Source organism: Diuraphis noxia, unplaced genomic scaffold (genome assembly GCF_037042655.1).
Source record: "Diuraphis noxia isolate RWA-SAM2 unplaced genomic scaffold, SU_Dnox_SAM2 contig0003, whole genome shotgun sequence".
NCBI classification, from domain to species: Eukaryota; Metazoa; Arthropoda; class Insecta; order Hemiptera; family Aphididae; genus Diuraphis; species Diuraphis noxia.
This window is the reverse complement of record NW_028301713.1, coordinates 16,956,142-16,973,735: the sequence shown is the minus strand read 5'-3', so window position 1 is coordinate 16,973,735 and position 17,594 is coordinate 16,956,142.

Sequence of the window (17,594 nt, the reverse complement as noted above, 5' to 3'; positions counted from 1 at the left end):
TAATATTGTGTGTAATCTATAGGTATTTTAGTATTAGGTAATGTGTAGTGTGTACGCCGCGCGCCGTACGATAGCTGTACGACAATGACGTCACGAAATAATCTTCCCCACTCCATCTTTTTAAGAATTTCGGATTGAGGCAACCTGTATAATCTATAAACCTTGATCAGGTCGTACACACGATTATCATTTGTAAACATTTTCTTATTTTATCATCAATGTTATTATTCGTCCTACGCGACGCTCATTTCGATACGTTATTTGTAATATTTATATTGAGTTCACCGATCGTTTTGTGATCGTGTAACTATTATGTACTAACCCTAGTTTTAAGTTACCCCGGGAGTTACCCTATTATGCAACATAGTACAATAAATTATTCTATAGATTTTATATATCTCAAACAAAGCTTTTAAACACTCGTCGTCCTATATCTAAACCTTTTTAAATACCCGAACCTACCCTAATTATACAGTCCAATTTCCACTTCCTTATAAGGTTCCGGACAAAACGTCGACGAGGTAAGTCACACGCGATGCGACACTTGTAGGCCGCCAACAGCGCACGCACACGCCTACAAGCGTCAATTCCGGCTTGATGTGCAGCCGTCGTACAATTATAAAATACTTACCTATATGTCTACAATGAGGCCTTGCATAACATTAAACATTATAAACAGGAAGTTTAAGGTTAATATTTAATTATACTAGATTAAAACTAACAGATTTTTTTGTTTTAGACATTTGGAGAATTGAATGCAGTTATTAAAAAAAAAAAAAAAAAAAAACAACTACTTATTAAAATCAAGTTGGATATAATATAAACATAAGATTAAACTTTAAAAATATTTAAGATGCATATTATAAATCGTGTAAAATTAAATAATTATTTAAAATTAAATCAACTTACGTAGTCCTATAATAGACAGAGAATATCCGATAATAATTAATAAGTGTATATTATATTTAATAATTATAAAATATTTATTTATACATTATTAACGGGTAGGTACCCTTTGGTATTAATAGTACAGAAAGTGTATAAAGTTAAAATATGACACTAAAAATATTCATCAATTCTATTATTATTAAACTGGAAAATCAAGTGATTTACTTGAAATGTTTGTAACGAATTTTCAAGGTTTTTGGTAGAATATAAATTTTGAAACATAATAATTAGGGTAGAAAAATCATTTGAGTTTAATTTGAAACAGAGTTCATAGTTATAACATATTCTTACTTATATATCTACTATCAGGCTTGCATAGAATTAAACATTATAAAAACCAAAAACGTAGTTTAAGGTTAATATTTAATTATAATAGATTATAACTAACAGCTTTTTTTTTAGACACTCGAAAATTGAATGCAGTTAGGTATTTAAAAAATAAAATCACACTACTTATTTCAATCATGTTGGATATAATATAAACATATGATTAAACTTAATACATATTTAAGATGCATATTATAAATCGTGTAAAATTAAATAATTATTTAAAACTAAATCAACTTACGTAGTTCTATAATCGACAGAGAATATCCGATAATAATTAATAAGTGTATATTATATTTTATAATTATAAAATATTAATCAAATGTTATTAGTAAACTGGAAAATCAAGTGATTTACGTGAAATGTTTGGAATGAATTTTCAAGGATTTCGGTAGAATATAAATTTCGAAAAATATTAATTAGGGTAGAAAATCATTTGAACTTAATTTGAAATAGAGTTCATAGTTATAACATTTTTTTACTTATATGTCTACTTAGTAGATTAAACATAGTTTAAGGTTAATATTTAATTGTAATAGATTAAAACTAACAGCTTTTTTTGTTTTAGACATTAAATTTAGAGAATTGAATGCAGTTATTAAAAAAAAAAAACCAACAACTTATTAAAATTAAAATGGATAAAATATAAACATAAGATGAAACTTTAAAAATATTTAAGATGCTTATTGTAAATCGTGTAAAATTAAATAATTATTTAAAATTAAATCAACTTACGTAGTCCTATAATAGACAGAGAATATCCGATAATAATTAATAAGTGTATATTATATTTAATAATAATAAAATATTTATTTATTTATACATTATTAACGGGTAGGTACCCTTTGGTATTAATAGTACAGAAAGTGTATAAAGTTAAAATATTTTTTTTTTTTTTTTTTTTTTTTTTTACTTTACACAATATATATACAATCTGTACAATTTTGCACAATTAGCATATTTGATAAGGGTTAAAAATATAATACATGAGTACTTGAGTAAGAAGCCACCCACTAATGGCACTTAACTGGAGGTTGTATGAAACTAGCTATATTTATATATACTGATTTTTTTTTTTTTTTTTTATAATATTTTTTTTAATTGATATTAGTTCCCTAACAAATCACGGCACCATCTCCTTTTTAATCGGCGCCTGGGGTTGCCAGGTAATGTTTGGACGGATAGGTTTTTAATGAGTGGGTTACGGTGTGTTTGCAGCCGGGCGTGAAAGATATTGTAGAAACGTTTAGCTTCTTCTGTCACAGTTTTTATTGACAGGTCATTATGAATAGTGTAATTCGAAACAAAGGGTGGAGCATTAGTAATTTTTTGAAGAGCAATATTCTGAAATTGCTGAATTTTGTTTGTATTGGACGCTTTTGCTGTACCCCATAGTTGGAGACCATATGTCCATAGAGGTTTGAGTAATGTTTTATACATAAGAACTTTAATTTTTAAGCTGGAGTGTTTATTATTTGTGAGTAGCGTTCGTAGTCTGCGAAGACGGGCGTTTAAGGCAAGTCGTTTTATACGGATATGGCTATTCCAGGTGAGGCGCTTATCCAAGTTAAGTCCAAGATATCTAACTGAGTCTGCAGTGGGAATAAGTATGTTATTTAAATAGACATTTGGACAAATGGAGTGACATAAAGTGAATGTTGTGTGTACTGACTTAATGGGATTAGGTTTAATGCGCCAATCGGTGTACCATTCAGACATTAGGTTGAGATGAGTTTGAAGATTTGCCGAGGCCGTAATAGGGTTTTTGTCAATTGATATGATGGCTTTGTCATCCGCGTAATCAGCTACAGTAGTGTTCTGGGAGATAGGCTGATCAGAAGTGTAAATATTAAAAAGAAAGGGAGAGAGGATTCCGCCCTGGGGAACTCCAGCTAAGATTTTCTCGATTTTGGATACTGAGTAGCCAAACCGGATTTGAAAATGGCGGTCGCTTATATAAGACTTAATTAATAAATATAAACAGAGAGACAGAAATTTTTTTAGTTTAAAAAGTAAACCTTCGTATCAAACTCTATCAAACGCTTGGCTAATGTCGAGAAAGGCACAAGTGCAATAATGCTTGTTTTCTAGGGAGCACGAGATTGCGTCAACTAGTCTATGTACCTGATGTATTGTGTTATGAGCTGAGCGAAAACCAAATTGCGAGTCAGGTAAAATCTTGTTCGTAGAAATGTAAGGTAATAGCCTTTTAAGTATCAGTCTTTCTAGTATCTTACCTAGAAAAGGTAATAGACTTATTGTTCGGTACGAGGAAGGCAGATCAGGTGGTTTGTCTGGTTTAGGAATCATGATTATGTTTGAAAATTTCCATAAGAGTGGGAAGTATGAAAGCCGTAAGGTTGCATTAAATAAATAGGTAAGGAATAGGATAGCTTTTTTCGGAAGACATCTAGCAACTTCTGCAGTAATAAGATCAAAGCCTGGTGTTTTTTTGGTGGAATATTTTTGTATTGCTGTTTTTATTTCATTTAGTGTAAAACACTTTTCAGGGAGATGAAGAGGCATGGGACAATCTAAGTACTGGATAATCTTAGAGGTGAGATTTGGATTATTTACGTCGGGATGTGGCTTAAATATCTCCGCTAGATGTTGACGAAACGACTCCGCCTTGTCCTCGTCAGTTATAGCAATAGAATTGTCAATTTTGGTTAAAGGTGGTAAACTAGATTTGTATTGTAGGAGTTTATTTGTTTCCCTCCAGAGGCTGCCGTCAGAAGAGGATAAGTTGGATAGCTTTTGTTCGAATATGTCTGATTTGTATTAAAGAAGTTGTTTCTTAAGCGAATTAGACAGTTTGTTGTAAAGTGCTCTGTGGGAGGGTAAACGAGAAGTTTGGTAACGTGCCCTAGCTCTTCTTTTATCCGTAATTAATGAACGTATATGTATCGGTAATGATGGAATGCTATTGGAAGTTGGGGTAGACTTAGATTGGGATGCCCATGCAGCTGATTGAATGATTGAGGTAAATTTATCAACGGCGTTATCAATATCCTCGTGAGTTTTTAATTTAACGTTCAGTGTGATCTCTTGATCTACTAAGTTATGGAACTTAATACGATCTGTTGAAGGATAAAATAATTTTGGAGCTGTCATACGTAATGTTGGGGATGCATTGATTGTCAGAAGTACAGATGAGTGGTCAGAGTTTAGATCCAGGATGTTTTCCGGAGTGCAGACTAAATTGCTTGGTACTTTGGCAATGAAAATATCAAGAATGTCAGGTTTTTTGCGTAAAGAAGTTGGACCTGGAGGTGCTAGAATTGAGTATTTTTTTGCATTGATGAAATTGTGCAGAACATTGCCACGTGGGTTGCCAGCTCGACAGCCCCAGGATTGATGCTTTGCATTAAAATCTCCACCGACTATGAAATTTGAAGTAAATGATGAGAAATAGTCGAGAAAAAGAGTTGAAGATAAGTTGTGTCTCGGGGGGCAGTAAACTGCAGCGATGGTGATAGGTATATGATTCAGCTTAATAGATACAGCACAGGATTGAAGATAATCTTGTGAGACCAGAAGTTTGGTAGTGGAGAAAAGGACAAAGTAAATTTAATTATGACTGCAACACCACCATGAGCTTTGTTGTCTGGATGATTGGATTTAAGCAGGGTATAACCTGGGATAAAAACATTGGAATATTTGGTAAAGTGAGTCTCAGTAATTAAGGCAATATCGACACGTTTTTCATATAGGACAGCTTGTAATTCATTGATGCGAATTTTTAGGCCGTTAGCATTGAAAAGGATGACGATGATTGATTTTGTGGTGGGTGAGTTATTTGTCATTTTTGTTATTTAAGAGGGATGAGATAACTTGTGTTAAGAGTGTAATTAAGGGGTTAATTACTGATTTAAATTCTTCAAGAAAACTTGACATTTTTTTATCAAAATCTAGTTCAGGGGGAGAATGGTTGGTATCTCTTGACTGATTTGAAGTAGCTTGGGCATAAGTTCTCTGGGATGAAGAGGGAGGGAGGGTTATAGGGTTGGTTTCCACAGGTGGGTGGCTTTCTTTTACAGTAGAATTATTATTAGTTGACTTAAAATTAACATTATCATGTAAAAATTTACTTTTATTGTTAGGCTTGTTTCGACGTTGAAGTTCCCTATAGACGTTGCATCCTCGGTAGTTGGCTGGGTGGTTGCCTGCACATAGGGCACATCTGGGAGGAGAGTCTCTTGGTTTCGTGCAATCTGAAGAAGAATGTGAGTCTCCACAGCGGACACAACGAGCTGAGTAGCCACAGTAGGATCGCGTGTGACCATAGTCTTGACAATTGAGGCATTGACTGACCATCTTTGGTTTGTATGGCTCTTCGATTTTAACCTTCGTATGAAGAAGGGAGGATAAGTGATATATTTCATTGGAGTGGTCAGTGGGCTCCAAGTCAATGAAGAAAAGTGGAAGTGGGCGTTTATTTATCTTGTGCAGCACTTTTGTGACCTGCCTAACCTCGTAGAGACGTGTTTCAAGTTCAGATTTAATCAGCTCCGTAGGTGTGGAGGGGTGCAAATTTCGAATAACCACTCTCAGTGGTTTGTCCTCTTTTAGTTGGAAGGTGTGGTATTCTGCTTTTTGGTCTTTCAAATAGCGAATTAGTGTTCTATATGATTCGGGGTTAGCAGTCTGTATTTTTAATCGATCGGTGGAAGATTTGCAGTAAAAATTGTCTACTCCGATCAGCTCAATTATAACTGAGGAAAAGCCAGGGAAGTCTAAAACTCCTTTCATGAAGATTGGAGGTGGGGGTTTTATATGATCAGTAATGATAGATCCTTCGGAGACAGTGTCAGCTTCGATTATTGTAGCAGCAGGTTCGGTTTGAGTAAGCACTTCATAACGATTTGTCGTTATAAATAATTTATTATTATTTTTTTTTATTTGAGGTAGGGTCCGGAGATTTTGGTTCAGATGAATCAGAATGGCTTCTTTTACTTGCAATTTGTGTCCAACCGGCATCCGTGTTATCAACCTGGAGTGAAGTTGGATCTATAGCGTTCAGCATAGGATTATTTGTAGAATTTTTGATTAGGCGAGCTGCCTGTATAGTGTTGCTGTTTTTGATTTTATCTGCATGTTTATTAATCACTTTCGGCGATGTGGGTACGTTGAGAGATCGCGGCATGTTATCTGTGGGCAAAGGTCGGGTACCGATGCGCGTTGCAGCGATAGCGCGACGGATTTAGTAGACGGTAAGAACTTTAATTAAACGTAAACGTAGTTCGTTTACATTTAGAATGAAAAAGCGCACTTAGGCGCACTTCCAGTTTTTATAATTTGTATAAATAAATAGGGAAGACAATTGCGATTTTTTTCGTACTAGGTACGACAATTTTGGACGCGAAAATTTGGCGGGATCACGAAAATTTAACGGAGCGTAATTAAACGTGTGCGACTAGCGACGTGCAGACCGCGACTAAAGTTAAAATATGACACTAAAAATATTCATCAACTATTATTATTAAACTGGAAAATCAAGTGATTTACTTGAAATGTTTGTGATGAATTTTCAAGGTTTTTGGTAGAATATAAATATTGAAACATAATAATTAGGGTAGAAAAATCATTTGAATTTAATTTGAAACAGAGTTCATAGTTATAATGTATTCTTACTTATATATCTACTATCAGGCTTGCATAGAATTAAACATTATAAAAAACGTAAAAAACGTAGTTTACGGTTAATATTTAATTATAATAGATTATAACTAACAGCTTTTTTTTTGACACTCGAAAATTGAATGCAGTTATTTAAAAAATAAAATCACACTACTTATTTCAATCATGTCAATCATGTTGGATATAACATAAACATATGATTAAACTTAATACTATTAATCATATTAGGGATTTAGGAATTTTACTTGAAGCCAATATGTCAAAGCTTTTAAAATGTTAGGCTTCATTTACAGAAACACAAAAAATTTCAAAAATATAATCTCGATGAAAATGTTATACTTCTCACTTGTTAGGTCTCACTTAGAATTTGGCTTAATGGTTTGGTCACCCAATTATGCTCTCTACATAAATCAGTTGGAAAATGTTCAATATAAATTTCTAAAATTATCCCGTAGTAAATTAAATTTAACCATTGACCGTGACTCATATCACTTTCAGTCAACCCATTTAGGGGTGTCTTTATGTGAAATTAGAAGAAGTGTCGCAGACTTGATGTTCTTATACGATTTACTGAATGGTAACATTGATTCCTCCGAACTTCTTGCCATGGATGGTTTTAACTTTAGAAATCACGTTACCAGGTCACATAATATATTCGTCGTTCCATCTTACACCACCAACTATAGTTCCGCATCATTCTTTCCCAGAGTACTTACTTTGGCTAATAGTGTCGTTTGTAAAATTGACTTCTTTTTTATGTCACGTCAAGTTTTTAAACATAATGTTTATTTAGCATTACATCCTGTGTAAATTAATTTAAGTTTATCAAATTGCAGTGTATTCGCTGTATTATCTAATTTTATCTGTATTATATATTTCTGATTTTTTTTCCATGTTTATATTTTTTGATAAAATGTTACATAGCTTATTAAGTTTACTTCTATTATCTACTGTAAGTTTTACATTGTAATTTATTTTTACGCTGTACTATTATCAAAATGTTTTAAAAGGTTCTTACCCGTTTATTAATAATAATAATAATACATATTTAAGATGCATATTATAAATCGTGTAAAATTAAATAATTATTTAAAACTAAATCAACTTACGGAATACTATAATCGACAGAGAGTATCCGATAATAATTAATAAGTGTATATTATATCTTATAATTATAAAATATTAATCAAATGTTATTATTAAACTGGAAAATCAAGTGATTTACTTGAAATGTTTGCAAAGAATTTTTTCGGATTAAGTTTTTCGGTAGAATATAAATTTCGAAAAATAATAATTAGGGTAGAAAATCATTTGAACTTAATTTGGAATAGAGTTCATAGCTATAACATATTTTTACCTATATGTCTACTTTCAGGCATTGCATAGAATTAAACTTTATAAACACATAGTTTAAGGTTAATATTTAATTATAACAGATTATAACTAATATTTTTTTTCTAAAAAAACTCAGGAAATTGAATAAAGATAATTAAAAAATAAGTTCACACTTCTTATCTTAATTATGTTGAATATTATATAAATCGTGTAAAATTTAATCAACTTACTTTCCTCTATAATCGACAGAGAATATCCAATAATAATTAATAGGTGTATAATATATTTAATAACTATAAAATATTCATTAAATGTTATGATTAAACTGGAAAATCAATTGATTTACTTGAAATGTTTGCAATGAATTTTCAAGGTTTTCGGTAGAATAAGGGGTAGGTAGAATATAAATTTCGAAACAAAATAATTAGGGTAGAAAAATCATTTGAACTTAATTTGAAATAGAGTTCATAGTTATAACATATTCTTACTGATATGTCTACTATCAGACAATGCATATAATTAAAAATTATAAACTCTTAATTTAAGCTTAATATTTAATTATAATAGATAATAACTAACAGCTTTTTTTATTTTAGAAATTAGGAAAATTGAATGCATATATTTAAAAATAAATCACACTACTTATTTCAATCATGTTGGATATGATATATAATATAAACATAAGATTAAACTTTAAATATATTTAAGATGCATATTAATATAAATCGTGTAAAAACAAATAATTATTTAAAATTAAATCAACTTACTTTCCTCTATAATCGACAGAGAATATCCAATAATAATTAATAGGTGTATAATATATTTAATAACTATAAAATATTCATTAAATGTTATGATTAAACTGGAAAATCAATTGATTTACTTGAAATGTTTGCAAAGAATTTTTTCGGATTAAGTTTTTCGGTAGAATATAAATTTCAAAACATAATAATTAGGATAGCAAAATCATTTGAACTTAATTTGAAATAGAGTTTTAGTTATAAAATATTCTTACTTATATGTCTACTATCAGGCCATGCATAGAATTAAATATTATAAATCCAAAATTTAAGGTTTATATTTATTTATAATATATTATAACTACCTATCAGCTTAGGTAACATGTCAACTAATGTAACATTAATTTAAGGTAACTAAGGGTGACATTCCAAAACTTGCTATTGCCATTTAAAAAAAAAAATCGAGTTATACATGTAGTTTTACTGTAATAGTCTGGATGATTTCGATTTTTTACATATTTTAACTCTAATTCAAATATTTATGGCAAAAATTGAACTTAAGTCATAACGTATTATTGCCTCTTATTCTCATAATCCAAAATGTACTATTGACATGGTGTACTTCAAAACGTTCTATTACGTATGTTCATCCATATTACATAAATATTTATTTTATACAAAACGTGCTAATGCCGTACTGTCGTCGGTATATAATATTGTATTGAGTTACTATATTATTTTGATTTATTAATATTTGTTGAACTCATTGGTTACAAACTAGATAACAGCTGCTTATATTTTCATATCACTTGAGACTACGGTTATAGACACCTCGATGTTTATAGACATAGATAATAATTAGTGGAGGAAAAACCGTCTCACACTAACGACCAACTTTTCTTACTCGGATCAGAAGGTAAGACAAATAAAGAGATCGAACAACGTACACGTGGTGTGTTTTAAGGCGTTGAATCGCCGGTATATTTACAATAAAACAAAAAGAACAAACAACATACTAAAACAAAATATGCGAGTATGCGACGCGCGCGGAGTGCTGCGCGGCGAGTTTACTTTGTTTAACTTAATAGCCCAGTCAAATTAGGAAAAAGTTCGGAACTAATTCCATGAAAGCTATAGTTTAATTTTTTTTTTAGATCATACCTCACTTATAAACATACTAAAAGTCCTGACACCTACCCCTTGTGCGTAGCCCTCCACCCCTCTTTAAAGGGTGGTGCACCCCTTTCACTTGTTTCGCTTATAACTCGTTAGATTTTCAACTTACGATAAAAATACCCATGACCAAAATTAAAGACCATACAATTCACCATAGACTAGTGCTACTTTTAATATATATATGTTGCGATAAGTGTTATTTTATTTAAAAATATAAAAAATAAAATTTTTTTATCTTTTTTTTATTGTGTTTTAGCTAAAACCGTCAATAATACGCTGAAATGACCTATGACAAAAGTTAACGAGCATATTATTTTACATAAGATAACGTTAAATTATTTTAACAATTTTAATTAGCATAAGTAAAAATGTTTTTTATATAAAAAGTGACGATGTAATTGAACAATTTGTTGACAATTACAAAATATAAGAATCAGAAATCTAATTACAATATACTAAAAAAAAAATGTCGAAAGCTGAATTTCGGTATATGAGCAGTTTATACCTTACTTATGAACATACTAAAAGTCCTGACACCTACCCCTTGTGCGTAGCCCTCCACCCCTCTTTAAATGGTGGCGCGCCCCTTTCACTGTTTTCGCTTATAACTAGTTAGCTTTTCAACTTACGATAAAAATACCTATGACCAAAATTAAAGACCATAAAATTTACAATGAAAATACATTATTTTATTTTACATATATATTTATAAAATTGAAATAAAAAAAAAGTTAATTATGAAACTATTAATTACATACAATAATTTATAAAATATTTACAAAAATTGGAAATTATACATTTATTTTTATTTTTTTCAGACTATAAGCTATGAAGTTAAATATAAAAATGGTGTTGGGTTTTGGGTCCTGAAACAAAATTAATTAATATACTTAATATTTTCATATTTAATTATTTATATTATATTATGTATTGAATTATTAAAATAATACCTATTATTAATTATATTATGTGGGTCTAATTTTTTTTATTGTCGGTGTGTTGGTTTCTTCTTTTTGATTTCCAATTAAAAATATTTCATCGATATTGTCCTCAAAGTTGTCATCAATATGGTCCTCTTCTACATCATCTATGATCGGTTGCTGATTTAAACATGAACCTCCGTGACAATGCTTGCATATAACCGAGCATAGCAATCCTGCTTTTCGACAGCTACAATTTTGTTCACATGTTTTTGCGCAGGCACAACTGATCACTTTTAAAAGAGTATCCGGTGCTGGTGGCTTTTTCGTGAAAACTGGATTTAGTTTGCCATTATCTTCTTTCCATCCCCAATTCTATGGATTTAATTTATTACCACGCCACAACTGTATTTGCAAATACACTCTATGCAAATGTTCTCGTGCCGCATCTATAGTAGGTGGAAGTCTAGCTAGTTGTACTTGTTTTTTGTTGGAAGCTGCTGTTTTGTGAAAAATATGATGTCTTAAATTATTTAAAGATGTAATATGGGCTGGAGCTTTATATAATGCTAAAAGATATTTTTCTCCGGCACGTTTAATTTCTTCGGGCGATGACGATTCACTATTAAATATTAATAATGAATCGTGTAATTCCGGGTGTTTTTGAACTGTTTTCAGGTGTTTTATTTTGCCTGTCTGAAATAATGACGAAGTAGTATCACATCCACCCATCGCATGGATAAACATAAAATTTTGAATTTCATTTTTAAAATGTTCTTGTAAACTTCCAACAGCATAAGATCTTGTTTCTATTTTTCCTCTACCCGGTTTTTCGAATATTATTGTGTTTTTTGGAGGACTTAATGTTAATAACAGTATAAGTAAATCAATATCCTCTCCTATGACCACTACTTGGATATTATCGTCGGTGTTTCGTATAGCTGTATTGACAATAAGTAAATCAGCGTCATCTTCGGCTAGATGAACAAGAATACCCGAAGTCAAAAACTTTTCAGTCAACATTGTTATAAGCCTTATTTTGTTCTCGGTGTTGGATAAAAATTTTTCTTGAGTGGTTAGTACATCCATTGACTCTTCAAAAATTACGTTTATACTCGTATACATATTTTTTCGTCGCTGTCTTTCTGAATTTTTAATATTTAATTCGGTATTTGCGTATCCATCAAATACAACTATGCAGTTAGATCCATAGTGTCTTTTCACGTAGCTTATATAATTTTCTATGATATTTCCATACGTCGAAGTTGAAGGCCATACAACACGATGCAATAAGAAACCTCCATCGATTACTACAATAACATTTTTGTCCAGAACATTGTATGTGTTGGTTGTAGTTGGAAACACATCATATAAAATTGATTTTTTAGATTTTCGCATTTGACCTGATTCGTCGAACAATGAAAGAGGAATAGGTGATAACTCGTATTCAAAACATTCTTTGAGCTCTTCGTCAGTCTTAACTCTTATCATTATTCTTTGGAAGAGTAATAAAGGATCAATTGAAAAAATGTCATCTCTAATACAAACCGTTAGTTTTTTAGCAAAATCTAAAGGGACTACGCGATTTGCTCGTTGTAACTTGACATCACTAAAATTATCACCTATAACATTGTTCATCGTCTGTTGGCCCACTTCTTGTGCTTTATAACAATTAATTTGTTCATTTCCTACAATTCCTGTTGAAATTGACATAATTTCGTGTAATTCCGGAAAGGGGTTATGTATTTTTAACCAATTTGTAAGTATACCGATATGTTTGTTATCGATTTTCATGCGAGAATCTCGTTGATCAACATGTTGCTCTGACGTAAAATTAAATGTGTTTGTAAATTGTTCAATTTGGTCGGTTATTGTACTTGCAACTGGAGTGCCTATAAGCCAACGAACTAAAACACTATTTTGAAAACCTCGACCATTGATTAAGCCACCAGATGTTTTCATAGACCGCATTAATGTTTGTTCTATAGTCATATCTGACCATGTGCCACACCAAAACTTGCTTGATCTTTTAATTGTGAAGTAACCTTCATTACAAAATTTTTTAAATTCTCCAGGATGCATGTGTTTTACTAATTGATACATATCCTGTAGATATAAATGAGCAGATTTGGCGTATTGAAAATGTCCAGTTGAGTGAAATAAGGGTATCATTTTTTCCACGCATTCTAAGTGCAGATACCAATTTCCCATGCGTTCGGCATAAATAAATTGACGAAGAATATGAACTAAATAAAAATATTGTATCCAAAGCGTAGCAGTTTTACCTCTAGAAGCAATTATTTTAATTTGATTTTCTACTTTACGTATGAGATCTTGAATTATTTCTTGGTTTTCTATATCTTCCAAAGTCAAAGTTGTATAATCTGTATTTGAAATATAATTTTTTAAAGTGATTTTATATTCTTCAGTTAACTGAGTTTCATCCAAAATTATTTTCGAAAGACAAAGCTGAGTTAACATATGTGCGCGTACTGCTCTTGAATATGCATGTCCTGTCATCATTTTATCAATTGAATTCGCTGCATATATAGTGTTCCATAATTCTCTCAAACCACTACCAGCCATAATGTAACCAATTGAACCCATAAATGACATAAGAAGATGAAACCCACCAAGTCTTACTACTATTTGTGGATTTAATTTAGAGGATTCAACAATATTGCGTGCTTTTATGTATAAGGGTTGGTCAAAAGTTACAAAACACGTTTTTTGGTTTAATTTTTTACTTTCTTGAGCTGCGAAAATCAAAACCGAATGAATACAATCGAGTGAGCTTGGTGGTAAGTTTACAAATGGCAAAAAACTTATTTGCGTTTCTTGGTATTCCCGAGAGTCAGTTATAGTTTCCATAAATCCATTCCAACCAGGACATTTTATAACACCAAACCACTGTGCGCACATCCAGTGCAATTCACTCGGGGACAAATATGTCACATCATAAACAGTAGGCCTAATATTATTAAAATCTTGAATTATTATTTTGTTATTCATATTACCCGTTTTTTCAAATGAAATAATTGGAATTGATGCAATATTGGCCATAGTTTCTGCAGTAACAACAGTTTTTAATTTTTGTATTCGTTCATTCCACTGTATAGAATTTTTGGGCACTACACATTGAATTCCACCCATTGTATGAAAAGTATTATAACCATCGATCGTATTAATATTGAAATCAGCATTATCAAAAACAAATTGTGAAAAACTGTTTTGGTTAACTTTGGGTTGTGGGTATAGTAAAGATGATGACTCAAAAACATAAACATCGGTGTATGAAGCACAAAATCCAAAGTTTGAAAAAATATCTATAGCACGTTTTGTACCAAAATGTCTGTGCAAATAAAGACCAAGTCCCAATAGAATCGATGAAATGAACGAGCGAGGCCTTCAACAATTTATTATGGCATGCGCCAGAGCCACAAATTTATTATCATATTTTTGAGATTTTACTTTTTTATTTTTACCACAAACTTCAGACAAAAATAATAATAAGCTCTTTGGTACGTCTTGTTTTACATTATCCATGAATTGATTTGGTGGAGGAAATGAATCGATCTCATAAACAAATGACCTTATATCCTCTCGTATAATAGTAGCTGCTGCTTCGACTATTCTTAACCTTTCTTCTTCTTCATTTGCTTTTTTTGAATTATACCACGCATTTGTTAATACTTTAAATCCTGTATTTTTAAAACATACTACTGCCTTTTTTCCACGGCTCGTTGTAATAATTATATCGTCACCATACTTATTAATCAATTTAATTTTTAAAGTTTTTTCATCGCACGTTCCTTCCATTTTTCATGTAAAAAATTTAGACCAAATTGACATTCATTTTCAGATTCTAAAAAATCACATAAATTGGAAAAAGCGTTTGCTAGATCTTCATCTTGTGGTCTCCCTCTTTTCTTATTTTCATCGACTGGGTTTGTCGAGCAAAATCTACGTTCACACGATTTATGATACTTCGATTCTTCAGATACCAAACACATCACACTATTCAACCGTTTGAGCACCTCTTTACCCCATTCGTCATTTCTTTTGTTCGCTACGTCCATAATTGATGTTTTAAAATGAAGGGTAGATACTTGTACTATACTATCTCGACGTTCCTTACTCAATTTTTTTTCCAATTCTTTTGAACATTCTTTGTCGCAGAATAAACAATTTTCTTTAAATTTAAATATATAATTTGAACGTAGCTTACCTTTGACAGGTGATATGTTACTCGTACCTTCTTTTTCATTAACATATTTCCTTATGGTGTCTGGTCTTGTGTAATTCTTTCGGCAATCTTTGTGAACAAGTACATTTTCTAAATTCACTAAAGACTTCCATTTATTATCGAATCGCGCTTTACTCGAATTTATAAGATTTGATATGCCCTTAGCCTTTACAGAAACACATTCACTTTCAACACTTAGTTCTTCATCACATATAAAACATAAATTGGCCATTTTTATAAACACTTTCTGAACTGAGAACGTTAATTTAAAAATAATATTTACTCGCATAAATATATCGACTATAATGTAACAGTTACAGTGTTCACTATTGACTACACAAACATCGACTGTCGACCGTCGACGTATATGCATCAGACACTACCTGGCGAAATACCAGACGCCCTTCGGAATGCCACTACATTCCGAACAATACAACAATACATCCCCTCAAGATTCAACGTTCACTGGAACCCTGTTTGTGTACACGTGTACTACGGCCGGCTCACCATACAACAAGAATTCCGATTCTACGAATTATATCTTTTACAACCATTGCGATAATATAAATAATATAATATACACGTTAATATAATCCAATGACATTATTCATACTGTATATTTTATAAAATTATACGACTATTTCAAATGTACAACTTACAATAATTAAAATTATTAAGATAATTTAACATTACATTAGGTAAAATAATATGCTCGTTAACTTTTGTCATAGGTCATTTAACTGTATTATTGACGGTTTTGGCTAAAACACAATAAAAAAAAGATAAAAAAAATTTATTTTTTATATTTTTTAAAAAAATAACACTTATCGCAACATATATATATTAAAAGTAGCACTAGTCTATGGTGAATTGTATGGTCTTTAATTTTGGTCTTGGGTATTTTTATCGTAAGTTGAAAATCTAACGAGTTATAAGCGAAACAAGTGAAAGGGGTGCGCCACCCTTTGAAGAGGGGTAGAGGGCTACGCACAAGGGGTAGGTGTCAGGACTTTTAGTATGTTTATAAGTGAGGTATGATCTAAAAAAAAAATTAAACTCCAGCTTTCGTGGAATTAGTTCCAAACTGTGTCGAATTTTGGTCTAATTTGACTGGGCTATAAGACGTTTCTACAGATACACTTGGCGGAGGTACGACGCGACGTAGAGATCGGCGATCGTGCGCGTAGGCCGTAGGAAAAAAGACTGGGTCGAGCGCGATTGTCGCGATTGCCTAGCCCCCTACTTTGCCCGATCCGCTCCGAACCTGTGCCAACATTTTGCAACTTATTTGCAACACAATTTCGGAAATTTGCAACTCCATACTTTAACAACTGAATATATTTGTAACAAGGGCTGGCTAGTAAACATTTCCAAAAATAAACACAATTTTTTCAATACCTATTACGTAGTTAAATTTATTATTATAGAAGTTCCTATTGACTTAACTAAGATTTTAATAAGAGTTTTATTTTGAACCATTAATTAATGTTTAATTAAAAACACAGAACATTTAAGATAGGTAAGACAACCTATAATAATAATAATTATTTTTTATATTTTTGAGGAATGAATTACAATATTTTGTTAAAAATACTTCCTTGTATTATATCTAAAAAAAATTACATTATAATCTTTTCTTGTAACCTCTTTTAAACAGTATTCAAATTTTATTGGTTAATTATAATAAATTAAAATATCAAAAAATTATTCATCCAAAACATACATTAAAACATGATGCCTGATTTCACGTTTTTTAGTTCTTTTTATTTTTCTTGCCAAGTCATTATGTACTTCCCAAATATTTAATCTTTTTGTATACGCAACATAATGGTCATTAGTATAATGCACTGCACCAACTAACAAATATCTGAAAAACAAAATATTCAATAAACAAGTTAGTATTCAAAGAAAATGTCACTAGTATTTTTTTGTTTTAATCATGATTTGATGCGAAAAATATACAAGGTAATATAAAGTTAGATAGGTATTCTAATTAAAGTTATATTTTGATAAATTTGATCATAATAATATATATATATAACCCTATGATTTCAGTAAAAAAATTGTGGTATTGGTGTACATTTTCTTCAAATTTTTTTGTTATTTAAAATTTATGTCAATGTAATTTACATACTTTTTTCCATGGGCCATTATTTCTGCTGGTAATTTGTCCAAACTCGTACATTTTTTTTCAAAATACATCTCTATATCAATAAATAAATGTTTTCCCAGATATCTTGTTAATGTTGCATTACCATCACA